This window comes from Astatotilapia calliptera, chromosome 17, assembly GCF_964374335.1.
Source record: "Astatotilapia calliptera chromosome 17, fAstCal68.1, whole genome shotgun sequence".
Lineage (NCBI taxonomy): Eukaryota > Metazoa > Chordata > Actinopteri > Cichliformes > Cichlidae > Astatotilapia > Astatotilapia calliptera.
The window spans coordinates 8,630,726-8,651,961 of NC_137438.1; the positions used below are offsets into that span (position 1 = coordinate 8,630,726).

Consider the following 21,236-nt stretch of genomic DNA (forward strand, 5'->3'; position numbering starts at 1 on the left):
TTTAACTGACATTTGCGATTTTTATGTAAAGCTGGCGATGGAAAGAAGAGACCCTTTGAAAGCTCACGGTCTAATAGCATAATATAAAGCCTGAAAAACAGATGATACGGCAACTTGGACCACAATGACATTCATAGCATTTAGATAAACTATGTTTACATCTATTGTGGCTGGGTAATTGGGGTCTGTATGCTCAATAGCAGAAAGAATATTATATCCTAAGAAGTATGCAAACAGAAGGCTCATGAAAGAAATCAAAAGCTACAGGAGCAGAAAAAAAACATCAGTATTTATAACCCTTCATTTCAGTCTTTACTTAAGACTGCTGTTGTCTTCCATCAGTGCCACAACACTCACTTTGTTATACCAGAGATCTGACAAAACACCATCCCAGCATTGTCACATTGAGATTTTATGCGCAGCCTAAATGATTGTGTTAATGTAGATAAAAGATCCACTATGTTTTTTAAGTGACAACTGAAATAGCATTTTGAGTTAGAGCAAACACAAAGTGTACCATAGATCCGTGTCATTCAGGGGGTTTTAAATAATATATGATATTAAAATTCAGTATATTATTTTATTGAATATAATACATTATTTGTGTTTTTTATTGTAATTGTGGCATTTTTCATACACATATAGAAGAAAATCTTTTCTCTATGTAATACAAAGGTTGCAATGTGGTAAAGAAACAGTTTTACTTTATCATTGTTGGGTTTTTCTTCATTTTTTGTTTTTAATCTACTTTCAGGACTTGAGTATGACAAATGAGATAATACTACATAGGCAAATATTAGCAGCTTGTTATACAAACAAATTGTTATTTAAAACATAAGAACACAGTATATAAATGATGTGTCATGTAAAGATAGTGCATATACTTTTAAATACTGATAAAATAAGCTAACAACAGTTATTATTTTTGTCATTTTTGCTAATTAAATCCAAGATAATGGCTTCAGCTGCTTCTGTCTGCCTAGGTCTGACATTTTTTAAATACTTTTTCAAAAACTTCTAAGAATGTAGGCGCTAAATCTGCAATTTTTTATCATTAATTTAAAACATTGTGTTGTGGTACACATGTCCATCCCTGCTTGATTCATTCTCTCTACAGCGCACACTGGTGCAGGCTTGATAATTTGGTACTATGAGGCGTCCTGGTTTAAATGTGGCCACCTTCATCTGGCCACTGTCATCTTTGACTTTGAGGGTCCAACTGTGGACTCTTGGACTGAAATCTGTTGGAAACTCTTGGTCATATCCAATGACCATATTCTCACATAAAAGCTTTGTCATTTTTTAAAAGATCCAAGTGGTCCTAACATTATTTCTAGGGAGCGATATAAAAATAGCAGCTGAAGGTGATCCTGAAATGAATGAGATGATGACATTGAAGGGGAAATTAGCAAAAGTTAAACTTTAAAGAAAATAACATTTGTATTTGTTGATTCCCCAAACTTTTTGACTGTCATGTTTCAGCCAGGATCCTCTTATTTGTGTGCCCATAGAGCATGAGCATTGCTGTGGTCTGTGGAGAGCATGTTTATTATAGACTTAAATTCAATAAGCAAGCTGATTTCCTGTTGGTCCTCTGATCGTTTGTGTTTGTGTGGGTCAGAATAAGGGGTCATCTACGCTTTATGGGCCAATATGAGCTGTAGTGGAACATATGACCATGACATTAAAATTGTTGTGTTGCCCAACACTGCCCCCAGAGGTTGCATTTGGCAGGTGTAGAGGTATGAACAATTAGCTACTTCACTTCAAAAACCATTTTCTTTTTTTCTGTTCACATAGGAAAACTGTATGAAGACGACACAAGAAGAATCAGCTCTGACAGACGGACAGACGGGGAGCTTAACAAAAACTGAGAAACAGCTCAACAGAACGACAAACACAAACATGTTCAGCAGAGTGTGGTACCCGAAAAGCCTTGTGGAGGCCCAGTGGGTGGAGTTATAAGGAAGCAGAGATGAAGCTGACCAACCACAGGCCATCACCCGGGGATATAAGCTCCACCCACCACTAATATCCAGGGAGACTGATAGACAGACCAACACCTCTTGCAGCGGCACCTGAAACATCATTGGCCCATAGAACAGGTAGGAATTGCATTTGTCAGTGCAGCAGCTTTTCATCTTTGTCCTTGATTGGGTCGGACTGGTCGGAGAGGAGGAGCACACAGGTTGCTTGGGCAACTCTAAAAGAGAAGCAGCCGGTGGATGGCATTTGTTTTGTCACATGAGCCATTGTATTGTCATCAGAACTTTTAAACAAAGACCATGATGTACAGCAACTTCCAGCCAAGTCAAGTTGGAGGCATATCATTATTAAGGTCTATAATCAAGAATGCCTTTATGAATACACATTCAGAGGGTTTACAGGAAAGTGCAAACCACTGGTTACACTCAAGAACATGTAGGCCAGACTACACTTTGCCAGAAAACATCTAAAGCAAGGCTGCCCAGCTTTTCAAAAATTTCTAGACTAATGAAAGAAAGATAAAGTTTGTACCAGAAAGATGGGAAGATAAAAGTACAGAAAAAGGAAGAAACATGATCTGAAGCATACCACATCATCTGTCAAATTTCATGGAGGCAATGTTATGACACAGGCATGTATGCCTGCCAGTGGAAACAGGCCACTAGATTTTAATTGATGATGGTGATAGAAGTAGTAGGATGAACATTAAAGTGCACAGGGCTGTACCCTTTGCTCATATTCAGCCATATGCTTCAAAACTTAATACACTTGCACTTCATAGTCCAACACAAGTTTCTCGGATGAAAAGAAATGAGATAAAACACCTTCCGGTTACTGAAGATAAAACTAAATGCAGAAAGACCTACAAAGAAGCAGCAACTGAAGGTAGCTGCAGTGAAGGCCTAGCAGAGTATCTAAAGGGAGTAGAGTTGGATGTCTCGAGACCGGTCTCAAGACCACTTTTACGTGGTCTTGGTCTTGTCTTGGTCTCGGATCCCTCGGTCTTGTTTAGGTCTTGCTGTCTCAGATCGATATAGTCGTCGGGAGATTTGGAGTCAACAGTATCCATGACACACAACGTAACGTTCGATAATGTGTCATGCGCAAAAGCATCAGCTCTAAGAGCTGTGCTTAGAGAGTGCTTTGTAGTGAATCAGAAGAGTCAACTCCTCACTTCATTTCCTTTCGCTGCTCAGCTCTCACACAGTGGCTCATCTATGCTCCAATCCCTCCATATTGTGGCCAATCACATGCGAGGATATAGGATAATATCATTATGTGAAAAACAGAGAGGGTGAGGCTGCAGTTTAAAGACTTTTTTGTCTTGGTCTTGGTCTTGGTCTTGACTCGGTCTGTCTTGGTCTCGTCTTGGTCTCGGTCTTGTCTTGGTCTCGGTCTTGTCTTGGTCTCGATACCCTCTGGTCTTGGTATTGTCTTAGTCTTGGTTTAGGCGGTCTTGACTACAAGTCTAAAAGGGAGGAAACAGCATTTGGTGATGTCCATGGCTTCTAGACTTCTTGTTACAAAAATAATTCCTTTTTTTAAAATGATGTCCAATAACTTCCTCTAAATTTAAAAATGGGGCACTTGGGTAAAAATAGTTGTAATCCCTGAGCAGTTAAAGCAAAACTGCAAAAACTGTATTAATTTAAGGAACAATGAAACGCAATAAAACTAATGAGTGTACTTAAAGTTGTAAAGTATACTTTTTTTGCTGTTGTTGTTAACAAACAACACAATAGGTGACATATATGTTTTGCACGTAACCCTTATTGGGTTTACACTAAAACGTAAAGAATTTATAATTCTCCAAATTTAGACCTTCATTTCAATGACACGACAGCTGCCATTTTAATAATATCAAACAAAATATCTGGATTATGTTACACATCTGATGAACAGACCTTTCAGTCATCAGTTCTCTGAACGAGTGATTCATTCACACTTCTTCTCCTCGAGTCCTTCTGATATTCATTGGATTGGAGCAAATTGCTTAGATAGCTAAATAAGCCTCAGTTAAACAATCGGAATTGGTGCAGCTTAATGGATTCCTGGCTTCCAACAACATATTAAAAACAGAGTAAACCATTAAAATGTGACCTTTGTGTCATGATACCACCCTTGGTTCTGTGTGTGTGTGTGTATTTCTCAGTGGGTGTTTGTGTGGGTGTACAAGGGCCAACCTAAAGTTGAAGTTTCATTGTGTTTTTCTCCCTGTGACTTTCCTTTCTCTTCTTCTCGTCTCTGTCACTCCCTCGCTCTGTATTTTCTGTCCATCTGGTGTTGCCATGGGAACCCTGCCTACTAATCCCTGTTCACTGAATCAAGAAATGGAGGGTGTAGTTTTACTGGGGTGGTCCTATCAGAATCACTAGATGGCATCTCAGACCCATCTATCAATCCTGATCTAGGTGCTCATTGCGGTTTTGGAGATGTCAGCCACATGTTTAATCTGCACACAAAGAGAAATGTAAAAAGGTCAGTTTGGAGTTTCTGGAACTTTTACAATTTGTTGATGGACAAAAGCCAAATACAAGAATGTGTGCTTAAGTCAGATTAATGTTTCACCAGCTATATCAGGCTTACCAAAGTTTCAGCAGATTAATGCATTGACTGAGTGGCATCAGGCTTCGCATCTCACTCTTCAAATGACACAGATTGATTTTACTTCTCAAAATGGCAACATAGCCCTTTACAAAATAAATAAATAGATAAATTGACTGCAATGGGGGAGTGGACAGGGCAGTGAGTGTCAGGCAAGTGTTAAAAATGCTAAATGTAAAAGAAAAATTAACACAAAACCAAAGGGGGGCAGTTATTTGTGCACGGTTTTCCACAATATTTCAATCAGGTTGAGGTCCGGGCTTTAACTGGACCGTTGTATCACCTAAATTCTTTTGTTTTTTCAGCCATTCTGTTTTAGATATGCTGCTGTGCTTGGGATCATTGTCCTGTTTCATGATCCAAGTTTGGCCAAGCTTCAGCTGGCCTCATATTTGACTCGAGAGTACTTTGGTGTAAAGATGAGTTCATGTTCAACTCAGTGAGTGCAAGGTGCCCGGAACTTGTGGCTGCAAAATTAGCCTAAATCATCACCACCGTGACAATTGGTATTAAGTGTTTGTGCTGATATGCAGTGTTTGCTTTTCATCGCCAAACTTTGTTTCTGTCTTTCCGAAATGCCTTGTTCCAGAAGTATTTGTGGTTTGCTCTGATGCAACTTTGCAAAAGAAGAGGCTTTCTCCTGGCAATGCTTCCAAACAAGCCATACCTGTTCAGTGCTTTTATAATGGTACCATAATGACTGTTAACTTTTAACATGCTGACTGAGCCCTGTAAAGTCCCTGTAAAGATGCAGTTTGGGGGGGGGGGGGGGGGGTTTCAGGTTCTCTGAGCATTTCATGGTTAGGTGTGAATTTCTGGGAATATCAGTAACCAACAATTGCATTAATTGCTTATGTCTTTCCTCCTTGGAAATGGGTTAAACACACACTCAATGCTCCAGACAAGCAAACTGCCATAACTTATTTTTAATAAGGTGCTCACACTTGCTGCTGATCAATAATCAAGTCCTTTTGATTATCATCACCTTCCCATGGAAGAAGAGTAAGGCAGTAAGGCTGTACTTACTTTTCATACACACTAGTGCAATATCTTGGGTTTGCTTTTATTCAATACATAATGGCATAGTGTAATATGGCAGGATTGGTAGTTCAGCCAAGGTTTCATTTACCTAATTTTAAGACCCGCTAAGGACCAGATTAGATTATGTCCTGTTATATAAAGCCTTAAAATTTAAAGAATGCACACTTTCCTTTAACAGTGACTATATGTGTTGTATTTAGAGCTACATGGCAGTCATTACAAATGCCATCTAAGCTCTGAGATATGAATGTGCATACATGTTAAATCCACATATGACTTGATGGCAATGCCCATGAAGGCAGTCTCTTGACTGTCTGAAGCCATTTTTTCATGCAAACTCGAATATATTTCTTGGTTTGAACTAGGGCTGGGCCATATTATACCGTTCACGGTAATACCGGTATACTGTTAGGCAACGATAGGAAAATGAAATATCGCGATAGAATGGGAGTAAAACGCGCATGCGCAGTGCCTTTGTTTTCATACGCACATGGCCGATTGTTGAGTGAAACAGATGAACCAGAATTGGTTTGTAAAAATGGTGCAACTTCAGTGATGTGGAACTGGTTTGGTGTTTGTCCGTCAGATACACAACAAAGCACATTTTTTTGCAGAACATGCAAGCGGCCGTTGTTATTGTCATATTTGTCGGACTAAGACGCTCTTAAATCTGGGAGTAATCTGGGTCCTAAAGTCCGTATACTTCAGGTCAAACAACACTGCAGCATCACTTAGAGTTAAAAACTGTCCAAATTCTTTCATCTTTAATAAAACGATCAGCATTGCTGCTTTACCAGGTGTAACTATAAAGTTTAACTTTCAGGCATCCATGAAAACAAAAGTTATTACATTTAACGGAGTTAGAAGTTAGCAGGAAGCTAGCGGAAGTTAGCTCGCTAGTTTCGCTAGTTACCTAAGCATGATATAGCATGTTCTGACGGAGAGATTTCTGAAAAAAATCAAACGTACAGCTCTGCTATCACTTCCAACATAAATGAAGACAGGAAACTAAACAGCAGTGACGTTTGTAGGGTTACTGAAGTTGGGCTAGCTGGTATATAATGATGTGCTACGTGATCGCTAGCGACACAGCTATGTTAGCATAACATAAACAGTGAAGCTGGAGGACGAACACTAACACTTTTCCACTTATAAAAGTTAACGTGAAGGTTCTTCATGGTTAGAGACAAATGCAATCGCATGGCAGGATACTGTAAACGGACCAAACTTCAGTCAGGAGAACAACTGAGATAATCCATCCACAATACGAGGTTAGTCATTAATATACTGCAACAACATGGGAATAGAGCAGCTGCCAGAGAATTCAACATTAATGAATCAATGGTACAGAAGTGGAGGAAGCAAGAAGAATGAGTTTAATAAAGTTTGATTTATCTGACTGCTTTGTTTCGCTTAATGTCCCTTATAATCCCGTGCACCTTATGGTGCGAAAAATACGTACTGCACACTGCAGTTTAATGTTGCAAAGCACCTCTTTTTAACTTCAGTGGATATTATACATGGTTATGCTCAGGATATGTCAGCCCATTTCTACTGGAAATGCCTTTTGGTTAAACTTTCAGCAAGGAATTTGCATTTGCACTGTTACATTTTTATAAAGCTTTAATGTACATAAAAACCAGCTTCTTGTTTAAGTGAAAATAAATGGAAGGTTGTCTTTTTGCGCTAGTAATGTTGTGGAGTTGTATTTTGTCTCGCATCAATTATATCGTCGGTTATATCGTTATCGCAAATTTTCAAATATATATCGTGATAAATATTTTTGGCCATATCACCCTGCTCTAGTTTGAACTTTATTAGTTATTCCCTGCTACCTTGATAGTCTTGGAGTCACTGAGGTGGTGTAGTAACCACATCTCATTAGATCTCTATCTCCTCCCGGCTGGAGGTTTCTTCCTGTTAAAAGAGAGTTTTTCCTTCCCAGTGTTGCCAGGTGCTTCCTCAAAGGCCGTCATTGCCCTAAATTCAATAAGCTTAATTGAGAGAAGTAGTTGCTAAAGAAAACCTTCTCTTTTTAGCTTATTTCACTCTCAAAAGGATTTTCCAACATAATGTGATTCTCAAGAAATGTTTGAGTCATCACTCAAATAACATTCAAAGAACAAGAAGCGAAATCCTGCAGAGAGGAGTGCGATTAAAGGTGTGTAAATAACCTTTATATCAACTGTGCTTTAACCAGCCTGCTACATCTGCAGGCTATGATATAATTAACTGCATCAGTGGCTGTTTTTTGGGGGTGGGTTCAAAAGTGTACACAAACACACTCCTGTGTTATCCCTTGAGAACTACGTTTTTTCTTGCTGAGTCCTCAACAGACTCAGTGGGGGACTCACTGACATGAGGGAGCTGTAATTAATACAGAGAGAAGGGTGTACTTCATGTACCATGATACACATGCAAAAATGTTAATAATTTAGATTAGACTGTTTCGAGGCTTAATATGAAGGTGTGTGTATGCAAAATGATCTTAGCAGGACTCCTGTTTGTATTTTTTTAATCTGCGATTTAAAATGGCTCCCTTTATTTGCAACACATGCCATAATTTGGATGGTAGCGCAACAGAGAACAGTTGGGCAAGTCCACAGTTATTGAAGCAGTTGCAAATGAATCCCGTGAGACTGAATCTTCAGGCTGAGCTGAACTGAACTGAGTTAATGGCTTTTGTGAACAACTCCTGCGTGACTCACTCCTGGGGCCACATTACAGGAATATCCGAATGAGAAAATCCTTTCTTGATCTCACTTAAGAAAGCAATTTAGAGTTTCTCCGAGACAGAAAGAGTGTTGCTGAATGCAACGTCAATCAAGCTGTAAAGTAACAATCGGCAAATCGCGCTCAATCTGCTGCAGAGGCACAAAATAATTTGATGTGATAGCGCGATTCATGACTGACTGCTTCGAATATAGCAACAACAAAAAAAATACTGTGCATGGGCCTGTGTGTGCCAACAGATGAGCTGCTCTGAAAAGACAAGTCATGATTTGCTTCATTATTTTAAAGCTCATAAAGATGTGAGTATGAGAGGTTACTCATCATTATGATGGCTATCCTTAATAGATTTTTTGCAGTGTGTGATGTTAAAGGGCTGTTTAATTTAGAATAAATTCATTTAAACATTTTAGGAAGCTCACATTTGAATTGATTGATTTATCGCAGCAGCATAATTTTGCATCAAAGTTCCAAAAGCACCATTTGAATCAGCTGTGTTGGATCAAGGACACATCTAAAACCTGCAAGACACCGGCCCTCGAGGCCTGGACTTACCTACCACTGCTTAGGGTCAGGGGTCTCAAACTCCAGGCCTCGAGGGCCGTTGTCCTGCAGGTTTTAGATGTGTCCTTGATCCAACAAGGCTGATTTGAATGGTTAAATTACCTCCTCAACATGTCTTGAAGTTCTCCAGAAGCCTGGTAATGAACTAATCATTTGATTCAGGTGTGTTGGCCCAGGGTTGATATCTAAAACCTGCAGGACACCGGCCCTCGAGGCCTGGACTTTGACACCCCTGGATTAGAGGGTTGAAGGCAATCAGAATCAGAATCAGAATACTTTATTGATCCCTGGGGGAAATTATTTTTTGTTACAGTGCTCCATTTTACAATACAATTTTACAATACTGTATATATAAACTATGACTTCACCTATTGGTTTTGGGCTCTGCATTTTAAGGCTCTATTGGTGGCATATACTATATTGTTTTTCTTTTCTTTTTTTTTGGAGTTAGAAGTGGCCATATTTGGAAAAGAGGATGGAGTTCTAAGTTCTAAGGCTACTAAGATACAAAAATCATCTTGGATAGGCTGAACCTCACACTCCATAAAAAGTACTCCAAAAGGCCTCAGTACTTTGGAGATGTCCCCGTTCAGTGGTTCAAACATGTGGTCATGAGATAGATATCCACTCGTCCAGTATCCCCCCAAAAAAGTACAACTGTTGTATGAAGGGGGAAATTGCCTTAAGAGAGCAATGTGTTTTTCATACTAGGTTTTGTTGCATAGTCTCACATTTAATATGTGATTCTATATGAAAAAAAACCAAACATTTTTTGAGCCACCCTCAAGTGGCTGCTATATGAACTGCAACTTCTGATGCCTGGCTTAATTTTTCTGCACTTGAGGTTGCCACTTGGCAGCGATGCAGGGCCGCAGCAGCGCTGACACATCAGAGGGTGAGATGGGAAAAGTTGCAGCTTAAATAGACTGCCAAATTGGCAGGATGTGTTTGCTGTATCACGTGAAGAGAATGAGGCACGTTGTGTGTGTGTGTGTGTGTGTGTGTGTGTGTGTGTGTGTGTGTGTGTGACGCAGTGTCGCCGGCCTTTACTAACTTGCATGCGTCACTCCACGTAATATGAGGATACATATATCACTCTTTCCTTAAAGCGACACAGGTTAATTGCACAGCGCAGTGACATGAAACACTGCAGGTGTTCATGTGTGTTAAATGGCAGCACTTACAGCAGCACAACTCATATGGCCGTGATTCGACTGAGGCAAGAACATGCTTAAGGCGTAGCCACTGTTATCACACTATGATTAAGATAATGTGATCATGCACTTAGCCTGAGCATTATCACATTAACATATTGTTGCTGCTGAGTAACATTAGAAAACACTTGCAGGGATGGACTAAAAAGAGAGCTATGCAGGTGAATAAATAATCAGCTGTAGAGATGTCCTGGAGTATAAATTAGAGTGAGAGAGTGAAAAGCAATCACGGCTACCTTCTAAACATGGATCATTTGGGGAATTCCCTCTTTGGCTAAAGTGTGGGGAGTTGGAGCCATTTGGAAAGCTCCCTGCTGGAAGTTTTTCTTTTTTGGTCCACATATATTTGGGAGTTTGGCCAGATTCATTTTTAGAGAGTTTTATGAGCATCAGTGAAGAAAAAACATAGAGTCCTGCCAGTGACTTAAAATGCAGAATATCAACGATAATCACTTAGTTTGCTAAAGTTATTTTAACATCAGTTTGCAAGAAGTCAAAGAAAATAGCCATAAAATAAAGATAGCTAATTTAATGTACATGTCTCCTGACGGTCCAGACTCTTTTTATTAAACGGCATTTCAACAACACAGGGTCGTTTATCCCCACAGGTATTTTTCAAACCACTTTGTCACTTTTTTCTGAGATTTTTTAGATTAAGCTGGACCAGTTGTTCTCAAAGTAGTCCCAGAACTCCTGGAGCTATTGCTAAGGGTTCTGCAAAATATTACAGTATGCCATAAATTAGCAAATTATGATGCATTAACAAAAATTGCACTCAGTGTTGTTAATCATTCGTGGCAAAGGAGCACATACTTTGTGTCTGTTGAGCCAATTGAATTTCTGATATGACCCCAACATTGTTCTTTTAGTAGAAATGATGGTATGCTGCTGCTTTATCAGTGTTAGGATGATTAGGAGTCCTTGGTTATCTTTCTTGTCCGTAATATTTCACCTGTGGTTTAAAAACCACAACTGAGTTATTTATGATGAAATAATTTTGTCATGGGTTTTATCCGGGTTTTTAATGCTTTGTGTCTTGTTCTGTTTTATCTGAACAAGCCCCTAGAAAAGGCAGTGATCACTGTCAGCCTCTCTCGGTTTTTATTACAACTATTCATCAACAGCATGTTTTAAAGCTCATTTTTAAAACCTTACAATGTAACTAAAGCCCACCCCATGCAGCAGCAGTATATTAAATACTAACCTCATATTGTGGATGGATTATCTCAGTTGTTCTCCTGACTGAAGCTTGGTCAGTTTACAGCATCCTGCCATGCGATTGCATTTGTCTCTAACCATCGGGAACCCTCACGTTAACTTTTATCAAGCTGAAAAAAGTTAGCGTTCATCCTCCAGCTTCACTGTGTTTATGTTATGTTAACATAGCTGTGTCGCTATCGATCACGTAGCACATCATTATATACCAGCTAGCCCAACTTCAGTAACCCTACAAAAGTCACTGCTGTTTAGTTTTCTGTCTTCATTTATGTCGGAAGTAATAGCAGAGCTGTACGTTTGAATTTTTCAGAAATCCCTCAGTCTGAACATGCTATATTATGTTTAGGTGGAAACTAGCGAGCTAACACGCTGCTAACTTCTAACTCCGTTAAATTTCATGAATTCTGTTTTCATGGATGCCTGGATGTTAAACTTAAGTGTTACCCCTGGTAGAGCAGCAACGCTGATCATTTTATTAAAGATGAAAGAATTTAGATTTTAACTCTCAGTGATGCTGCAGTGTTCATTTGACTTTGGACCTGAAGAGGAGTTTGGACCTGCAAGCGGCTAATGGACGTCAGACTTAGAGACGGGATAGACAGTTGTATTGATTTAAGTAGGAGTGTGTCTGTTCTACTAGACATGCGTGAGAACAACTTAAAAAAAAAGAGAGGCTCAAAGGAACCTCTTGTGTAGAGACAGTGTAGTGCTTGCGTTAGCTGTTGCATGGTTACATAAGCTTATATAGGTACACAGGGAGTTGTTAAATTATTAAGATTTGTGGTTTAGTAAAGGAATTTTATTAATTTATTTATTAATAAAAGTCAAAAAGTTTTGTCATTATATCTGGCCAATAAATTCGTCCTGTTACCTCATGAAATGGTAGCCTGTGACCCTTTTAAACTAATGTTACTGATATTTATTAGACTGACTTGAAGTCTATCTTGTCATTTAACTCTCGGAAGAAAGCAAATGTGCTCATTTCCTTTCATCTCCAGCTATCCTGTTTTGATCTGGTCAGCACATTGTATTATTGTTGTATTATTATTATCACAGTCTGAAGTCTAGAACTCAATGCATTCATCCATCCGTCTTCATCTGTTTGTTTGCTCCTCAGCTGTCTTCGCTTCCTATCCTCAGGTATCTTTTCCTTCCTCTGTGATGGCAGGAATGGTCGCCATAGAAACAGAGAGCCTATGGTGAAGTGAGAGAAAGACTGAGGAAGAAAAGAAAGACAAGCAATGCGAAAGATACAAAAGGAGGGTGGGCCAACTTTAAGGCCTGCACTTCATCCATTTTTGCCTCGCAGCAGTTCCCTACTCTTTCTTTTTTTTGGAACTTCTCCTGAAGCTTTCATCTGTTACTTCTATCCATCCCCCAGCTTTGTTTCTAATCCTTCATCTGTCCCTCTGAGTCCTGGAGTTAAGAGCCACTTATACCTCTTGGGTCTGACAAACAGTTTATGATACACATAACTAATGTGTGCTTTCCATGCAGCAAGACCACCCCACCTTGATTGTAAACACGGGAGGATAGATTCTCGTTAAAAAAGAAAAAGAAAAACTGTAAAAAGTGCTTGTTAGCTGCAGCATTTACTTCATGCTGTAGTTGCTCTGAGCTGATTTAAAGTGACAAATCAAAGTACAGCACTTGTGTCTCCTGAGTGGAAGGCTGCATCATCATTAAATGGCTTTTGCTCGGCATGTTTCTTAAAATAAATGCTGTCAGTTTAAGGTCATTGTAAACTAAAATAACTACAGCGATGGAGGCTTTAAGAGACTCATACCAGAAAAAAATGTCTAAATGGTGAAATGCTTATGCCCCTGTGTGGAGGAACCTATGTGCTGGCGAGGGAAAAGAGTATGTATTTGTGTGTGTGTGTGTGTGTGTGTGTGTGTGTGTGTGTGTGTGTGTGTGTGTGTGTGTGTGTGTGTTTCACTGTTTTAATCTCATTCATATATTCATCAGCAGGCAGAATGCTGACGCAAGTGAGAAGGAGAGGAGGCATGGAGAGAGTGAGAGGCAGAAAGTGTGAGATAAAGTGCGAGGAGGAGAAACAAATCCAGAAATTCATCGTCCATCTAGCTATCTATCCAGCGCTAATGTGACTCTGTTTTTTGGTGTACACATTAAACATACAGAAGGGAGAGGACTAGCAGAGGTACCAGCAGAAAGACAAACATAACAAAGGTGAAGTATCCCAGAAACATGTAGACATACGGAAAAGAGCTTCTCTTCTGTTTACAACAAATCCCTTTAACTGAATCTGGTCAGTGCGAGAGACATTTTTTGACAAAAGTCCAATTAACCTAACATTGTTAGCACACACAGACAGATTTGCTTCAGCTTGAAGGCTTACATCTGTGGGCCTCCTTCTCTCTGTTGTATCTAACTCTGTTTGCTCTGTGCTGACAATGTGAAAAAAACACAATGGAAAAAGTGCAAAAAAAATCACAAAACAGATAACAGGAAAACAAGGAAATTAGTGAAGAAATGGTGACTATGAAACAAGAGCAGACTACAATGACAGGATGAGTTCCTGATCTTTGACTGTGATCGTGTCTGTCATTAACCACAGTCCATCAGGACCCTGTCCATTCGCTGGACAGCTGGCTGACTCTGAAAGTCAAACAGGTGTGACATGTTTCTCAGACTAGAAAATGGCAATTACACTAGTGAATGATGACATGCTGGATTGCAGTAAAAATGCCAGAGAGAGGCAAAAGGCAAAATATTATAGTTATGTGATAAATACGCTCATATTTGAGTGACAAAGCCTACGATGACATGAACAAAGTAGATGGTCATGTGAATTAGTAATCCATACATACAGGGAGTGCAGAATTATCAGGCAAATGAGTATTTTGTCCACATCATCCTCTTAATGCATGTTGTCTTACTCCAAGCTGTATAGGCTCGAAAGCCTACTACCAATTAAGCATATTAGGTGATGTGCAACTCTGTAATGAGAAGGGGTGTGGTCTAATGACATCAACACCATATCAGGTGTGCATAATTATTAAGCAACTTCCTTTCCTTTGGCAAAATGGGTCAAAAGAAGGACTTGACAGGCTCAGAAAGGTAAAAAATAGTGAGATATCTTGCAGAGGGATGCAGCAGTCTCAAAATTGCAAAGCTTCTGAAGCGTGATCATCGAACAATCAAGCGTTTCTTTCAAAATAGGCAACAGGGTTGCAAGAAGCGTGTGGAAAAACCAAGGCGCAAATTAACTGCCCATGAACTGAGAAAAGTCAAGCTGCAACATCACTGGTTTGGGCTGGTATCATCAAAGATGAGCTTGTGGGGCCTTTTCGGGTTGAGGATGGAGTCAAGCTCAACTCCCAGTCCTACTGCCAGTTTCTGGAAGACACCTTCTTCAAGCAGCGGTACAGGAAGAAGTCTGCATCCTTCAAGAAAAACATGATTTTCATGCAGGACAATGCTCCATCACACGCGTCCAAGTACTCCACAGCGTGGCTGGCAAGAAAGGGTATAAAAGAAGAAAAACTAATGACATGGCCTCCTTGTTCACCTGATCTGAACCCCATTGAGAACCTGTGGTCCATCATCAAATGTGAGATTTACAAGGAGGGAAAACAGTACACCTCTCTGAACAGTGTCTGGGAGCTGTGGTTGCTGCTGCACGCAATGTTGATGGTGAACAGATCAAAACACTGACAGAATCCATGGATGGCAGGCTTTTGAGTGTCCTTGCAAAGAAAGGTGGCTATATTGGTCACTGGTTTGTTTTTGTTTTGTTTTTGAATGTCAGAAATGTATATTTGTGAATGTGGAGATGTTATATTGGTTTCACTGGTAAAAATAAATAATTGAAATGGGTATATATTTGTTTTTTGTTAAGTTGCCTAATAATTATGCACAGTAATAGTCACCTGCACACACAGATATCCCCTTAAAATAGCTAAAACTAACAACAAACTAAAAGCTACTTCCAAAAACATTCAGCTTTGATATTAATGAGTTTTTTGGGTTCATTGAGAACATGGTTGTTGTTCAATAATAAAATTATTCCTCAAAAATACAACTTGCCTAATAATTCTGCACTCCCTGTAGACTGTAATGATAAGATGGATGAAGCTGGGTAAACGCCTAGTAGCCCACAGGAGGCAAGTCCCTGCTTTCTGGATGAATTTGTGGGCTCTGGCTTCAGATGTTACTGAGTTAAGCATAATGTACATGATCTAAAATATGGGCATTGTTACGAGTTAGAAAGCGTTCCAAATTACTATGCAAATTAGATTTTAGTGTCATAAATGTTTTTGTGTTCAGTTAAACTCATGTCTCTCGGCTCTGTGGATCACTGATATCAATCTCAGACAGCTGTCATAATTAGTTTGGAAGGGGATGAGTCCAATAAAATGAAAACTAGTTAAGAAGGATGTTCCACATCATTAAGCATGCCACAGGTTTCAAGTAATATGGTAAAGTAAAAGGGTCTGTGCTGCAGATATGTGATGAATAGTGTAATACCTTGGAAGAGGTCTGAAAACATTAGGTATTATATGAAAACTTAAACGTGATCATTGTACTATGAAGAAACTTGTGGCTGAGTCAGAGCACAGACGGGTTCGTGCAGACTAAGGCATAGAGATGAAGGTTTCTGCCAGACAAATTCATCAGATTCACAGAACAGCTGCTAAAATGCCATTACAAAGCAGCAAGCAGGTATTTGAAGCTGCTGGTAGTACCGAAAACCTCAAGCTGTAGGATGCTCCAGAGGCTTGCAGTTGTGCATGAACCTACCATTCGGCCACCATCTAACCTATACTCACAAGCAGGAATGGTTCCAGTAGGCCCGGAAATACATCAAGAGTAATTTTCAAGCTGAGGAAGGCTGTGCAACCCTGGATGGTCCTGATGGATGGATGGATGGATGGATGACCATTTTTAGTTCATTACAACCAATAAAATGTTTTAAAACTCAGTGCATTTTGAGGGGTTTTTTTATTTGTGCAAAACCACAGCTATCAATGGGAGGTTTGTTCAATAAAATTTGAATTGTGCAGTTGATGACTTGAAAAGTACACTGACTGTCATTTGAATTGAATATATAGGAAAGTCAGTAACATATATCCTTTGCATTATGAAATTTCCCCTTGTGGGACTAATAAAGGTATATCAAATCAAATAATTTGAAAAGCAGTGTGTATCAGGCTTGCTCATCACATCTGTTTTCAAAACACCAAGATGGTCATTAGTGTTGGATATACTGTACTATGTGACTGACAGTATGTGACTGTGCAGTAACCCTCAGTGCTACAGTCAGCTCCACCCCATGTTTGTGATTTCTGGTTTCAATAATGGTGACAGGAAAACTGCTTAGCATGAGGCTTAAAAACAGGACTTCACTAATAAATGGGTGTTATAACTGTGGTTATGTCCATCTTTAATATACAATCTATAGGACTATCCCTTTTTAACCATGAGTTCAGTATATTTGGACAGGTTGGAGTGCTTAATTATCAGTTAAAACTTGCAACACTTGTGAGTTTGATTAGCAAGCTCTAACAATGGACTGAATGGGTTCATTACACAAACTCAATTACTTTTTAGTACTAAATGACTTACAAATAAAACTCTTGAATTTAACTCATTGACAATGGAGCAAAGACTTCTTTGACAGGATGTTAGGACATTACTTCACAGCAAGCCACATCATTTGTCATGTAATTGCATTGAAAATGCTCCAAAAGGCACCAGCGCTACAGAAAAAGATATATATAAAGAATCACTTTCCAGTCTAATCAGAAATGCTTAAAAGATTTGCTGAATTTTTTTCTTCCACTGTTGCAGAATTCTCCCATGTATTTCACTTCAGGATCCTTTGAGTGCCAAGTCTTTCTCTTATATTGCCTCTGCTTCTGCTTCAAGCCTCAGTTGAGGATCTGTATTTTCAGGAAGTGTTGCTTTGGCATCATTTTAGAGCCACAAAAGTTGCTGATTGTGCAGAGCAGCTATTACCAAGAGCGCTGTGGCTCACTTAGAAACCAGATAATCCTATGGGGCAAGCCCAATTTTAAATCTTCCCTCCAATCAAAATACAATAGAAAGTGATGCATTATTACTTGAACATTTTCTGACAACACAGGGCAGTTGGCTAACTGCTAACGCTCTCCAGTCATATGCAAACTGTCAAGGCCAATGCTTGACCACCTTGCCAGTGAGACACAAATTTCAATGCAAGATCAGTAAATTTAAGTCCTGCAAGATGGTTTTAGTGGGCAGGGATTTGGTTGGGGTAGATGGATGTGTCTAAGAAAGACTGAACCTAAAAACTCCTTCCTCATTTATACTTAAAAACAGTTATCATGCACTTTTATTTGCTTTTATTTAGCACTTTTTTCCTTTAATTGCATAAAGTAAAAATAAAGATCTGGCTACATAGCTCCGACCTGAAGAACTGCAGAATTTCCTGCATGTGGTCCCTGTCTAAAAAAAAAGCAAGCTTGAAAAGAATATTACAGCCACCCATGAGAGGATCAGTGAAGAGGAGTACAGATCTGGAACCAAGTTACTGCACCCACCTGCAGCTCAGTGTTGGAACGACTGGAGCTGCCATCCTCTGTCGCCATCCAGCATGAGGAGGTGGAGACTGCAGACTCGGATGCTCTCATCCGTCAGTGTGTGCGCTCAGCTGTTCCACATGTTGGTTGCAAGCAGTGCACCATTTTTCCTTATACTGTTCTGTCAGGTGTCAAAGCTGCTCCCAGAGGATTCAGAGTCTCTGATATCGGACCGCAGGAGCTTTCAAACTTGAACAATCTGGAGAGTTTATTTCCACAGCACTGCTCTGGCTAATCGCTGCTCACTTTCCATGACCTTTGCAGTGAAGAGGCGGATGAGATGAATGTCAGCTTGAAGGCTACCCGCAGAACTAAATGACAACAAGCCAGCAAACGCAATTTTGAGTTCAATACTGAAGAGTCCTTGTAGTCAAGAAAAGTTAAACTCACATGGCTCCTATATTCATAATTCTTCTAGGTACCTCTGTAGTTCCACTACTTAAAACACTTGTTTTAAACCTTAATCATCCTAAACACAAGAATCAAGTTGCCACGCTTTACTGCACTGCAGTTACCTAGCAACACCCATTCACAAAATGCCATATATGGCATAATGCAGTAGAGAGAGACTGAGTGTACTCTAAGATTCAGAAAACCAGGCAGAGTGAAAGGACATTAAAGAGATGTGGCTTTTTGGAGGATAAATAACAAACAAGAAAATAAGCAGTTCTACATGTGAAAGGTTAAAGCTGGCGTTTGTGGATGCTCTGCAGGCTGCCGAGCACTGATTCTTGCAAGGACGTCTAATCTGCACAGCACGTCACATGTCGTTCAACCTTCTTTCTTGCAAACTGTCACAGTCAGTCAATGTAAGCCCTATACAACTGTACAACACCACAAACTATTTTCTGCTTCTCCTGCCCGTCCTATAATCCTGTGTATTCCCCCGTCTTCTCCGTCTCTCTCCACTGTTAGTGAGTCGTTCAGCCTGCTGGTCAGCCAGCCAATCAATTAGTCATCTCAGTGGGAACAGACTAAAACTTGGTCTCATCCCACACGTAATACCTAACAGATCTTAAGGCTTACAATAGAGACAGAAATGGACACTGTGCACAAGGCAGCAGAGAAAAAAAAACTGTGATTGATAAAACAGTGTTTCCATAGAAACCCTGGATATTTCATATTGACAGTAAGAAGACATTGCTTTTTTTCCTCCTCTCTCTGCTCTAATCAATTTCTGTTGTATTCTTAGATCATTTTGGCATCAGACCGCCTGATTGTGTTGTCCTTGTCATGCAGATCCTGTGTGTAATCATTTCAGTCCTGATTAAATGTCTTTAAATGAACAAATTATGCATTTCCTGAGTCTGCAGTGAGATGATCCTGGGTGCTACTGCTGCAAGATTTGTTGCTACATTCAAGGATTTTTCTGACATTTTTCAAATAAATAAATGTACCTTCCACTTCATAGAGAGGTTGTAAAATGCTGGCTTTCTAAGTAGTTTATTGAATACTGCTGCATGTGTAATGTGTGTCATATTATGGGTAGGTTTCTTTCTAATGGGGTCAAAAAGGAAATGCCATAAATGTAAATTATTGAACATTATGGTGAAAACGTCAGCCTCCAGGAAATTAACATAAGTCACTTTTATCTTCTTGAAAATTCACGCGTACACGACTGTGTGAGTGTGTGCGTACATGTGTGTGCATGTGAGGCGCTGCAGATTGGAGTTGTTACTCTCCATGAATCACATTGCATTAAGACTTCTCATCACCTATTCATAAGCCTGTGAGATAAAGAGCTCTTGAGAAATTCACCTGCAAGGACCATCATACTGTTGATGAGTGTGTGCCATGTACTTTTTACAGTTTGCAGAACAGCAGTTGTCTGTGGGTAGTTTGTGGTTTTCCTGTAAGACGGTAAATACTTACTGACTTGCTTCCACAAACTAAGAAAATGTGTTATTTGTAGAACAAAGCAGAGCATTCTTGAATTGTTGCTTTGTAAAACCATAAACCACAGAAAAATGCACAGAAATGGTTTAAAGATCTGTTTGTAATAACCAGTGTTGGGTAAGTTACTTTAAAATAGTAACTTAGTTACATTACTAGTTACTTCTCACAAAAGTAACTCAGTTACTTCAAGTTACTCGTTACTTTCAAAGTAACTAGTTACTAGGGAAAGTAACTTTGGTTTTACTCAGAATTCTCTTGTTAATGTGTTTCTTCCATAACTTTGCCAGTCTTCTAGCTTGCTTACTTGCCACAAGTGCACTGTGCCACCTAACAATAGAAAGGAAAAGATAATGTGCATATTTCCACGAGAGAAATCCCACGCCTGGACCGTCATTGACTGCTGCCATGATTCTAGCCTACGTCACAGCATCATGCGCACCTTTTACATCTAACACAAAAACTGCAGTCGTGGTGCTTTCGATTGTACTCAGAACTCGGAAATTCTGCCTTCTGAATAGGAAGATGTAGGCAACACCAGACTGCAGATGAGCTGCATACAGGGCTGGACTGGGACAGAAAATTGGCCCGGGCGTTTTGACTAGAGACCGGCCCACCATTATAGGAAAAATCATAAAGCCTTTGAATGAAAATAAACACTGTTGTGACAGTGATGTACACTGTTTTGATGGTATATATGCATCAATCTATCAATCGTTTGTTGTAAGATTCAGATAATTATTTTTTAAAAGCTAGACATTTTAAATGAGAATAAGAAAGAAAAGTATTTCTTTGTGCCCCCCTTTCCCTGTTAATGCCCTACCTGGCCCCCTGGCAACACTTTGCTAGACCCGCCCCTGCACAGTTACCAGCTGTCAGCTACCTAAAAAAGGATCCTGGGGTTATTTGTCTCTCAGAAACAGTTCATAACTTCCCTTCAACTCATTCATGTCACCTAAAAGGTAAACCTGTTTCTCCATCACCTGTTCAGCTCTGATGATTCAGTAAGGACATCTCCTGGTTTCATCTTCATGTTTCCCTCTCTCCAGATAACCAAACCATATCATGACCAGCAGGTTTACAGCTGTGGCTCCAGCAAACATCAGCTGATACTAGAAATTAATATTAAATAAACTCTAACAATAGCTGATCAAGCTTAAACGTGCTGCTGTTGTTTAGCGCGACACCTGCTGGTTTCCTCTTTCGGCGCAAAGTGAGCGATAAACAAACAAGAGAGCCGATCAGCTGATCATTGATCAGTTTTCATGATTGAAGTAGAAACGGGAGAGGGAGGGGGGAGAATGAAAGAAGAAGAGGCAGCTGTGCAGCAAAGACACAGAATAACTCCAGCTTTGTGCCTTTTTCATTGTAGCTGAATTACGGGACAAACTGTTCCTTTTCA

The 21,236-nt window shown here is 39.7% G+C and overlaps 1 protein-coding gene across 1 annotated transcript in view; it reads left to right on the plus strand.

Moving 5' to 3' along the window:
- Positions 1-21,236, plus strand: part of lrrc7 (leucine rich repeat containing 7) — a 149,376-nt gene that overhangs the window by 26,211 nt on the left and 101,929 nt on the right. Inside the window, exon 2 of the mRNA XM_080291270.1 lies at positions 1,801-2,105. The gene's annotated coding sequence lies outside the window, so the exon portion shown is untranslated. The remainder of the gene's footprint in view (positions 1-1,800; positions 2,106-21,236) is intronic.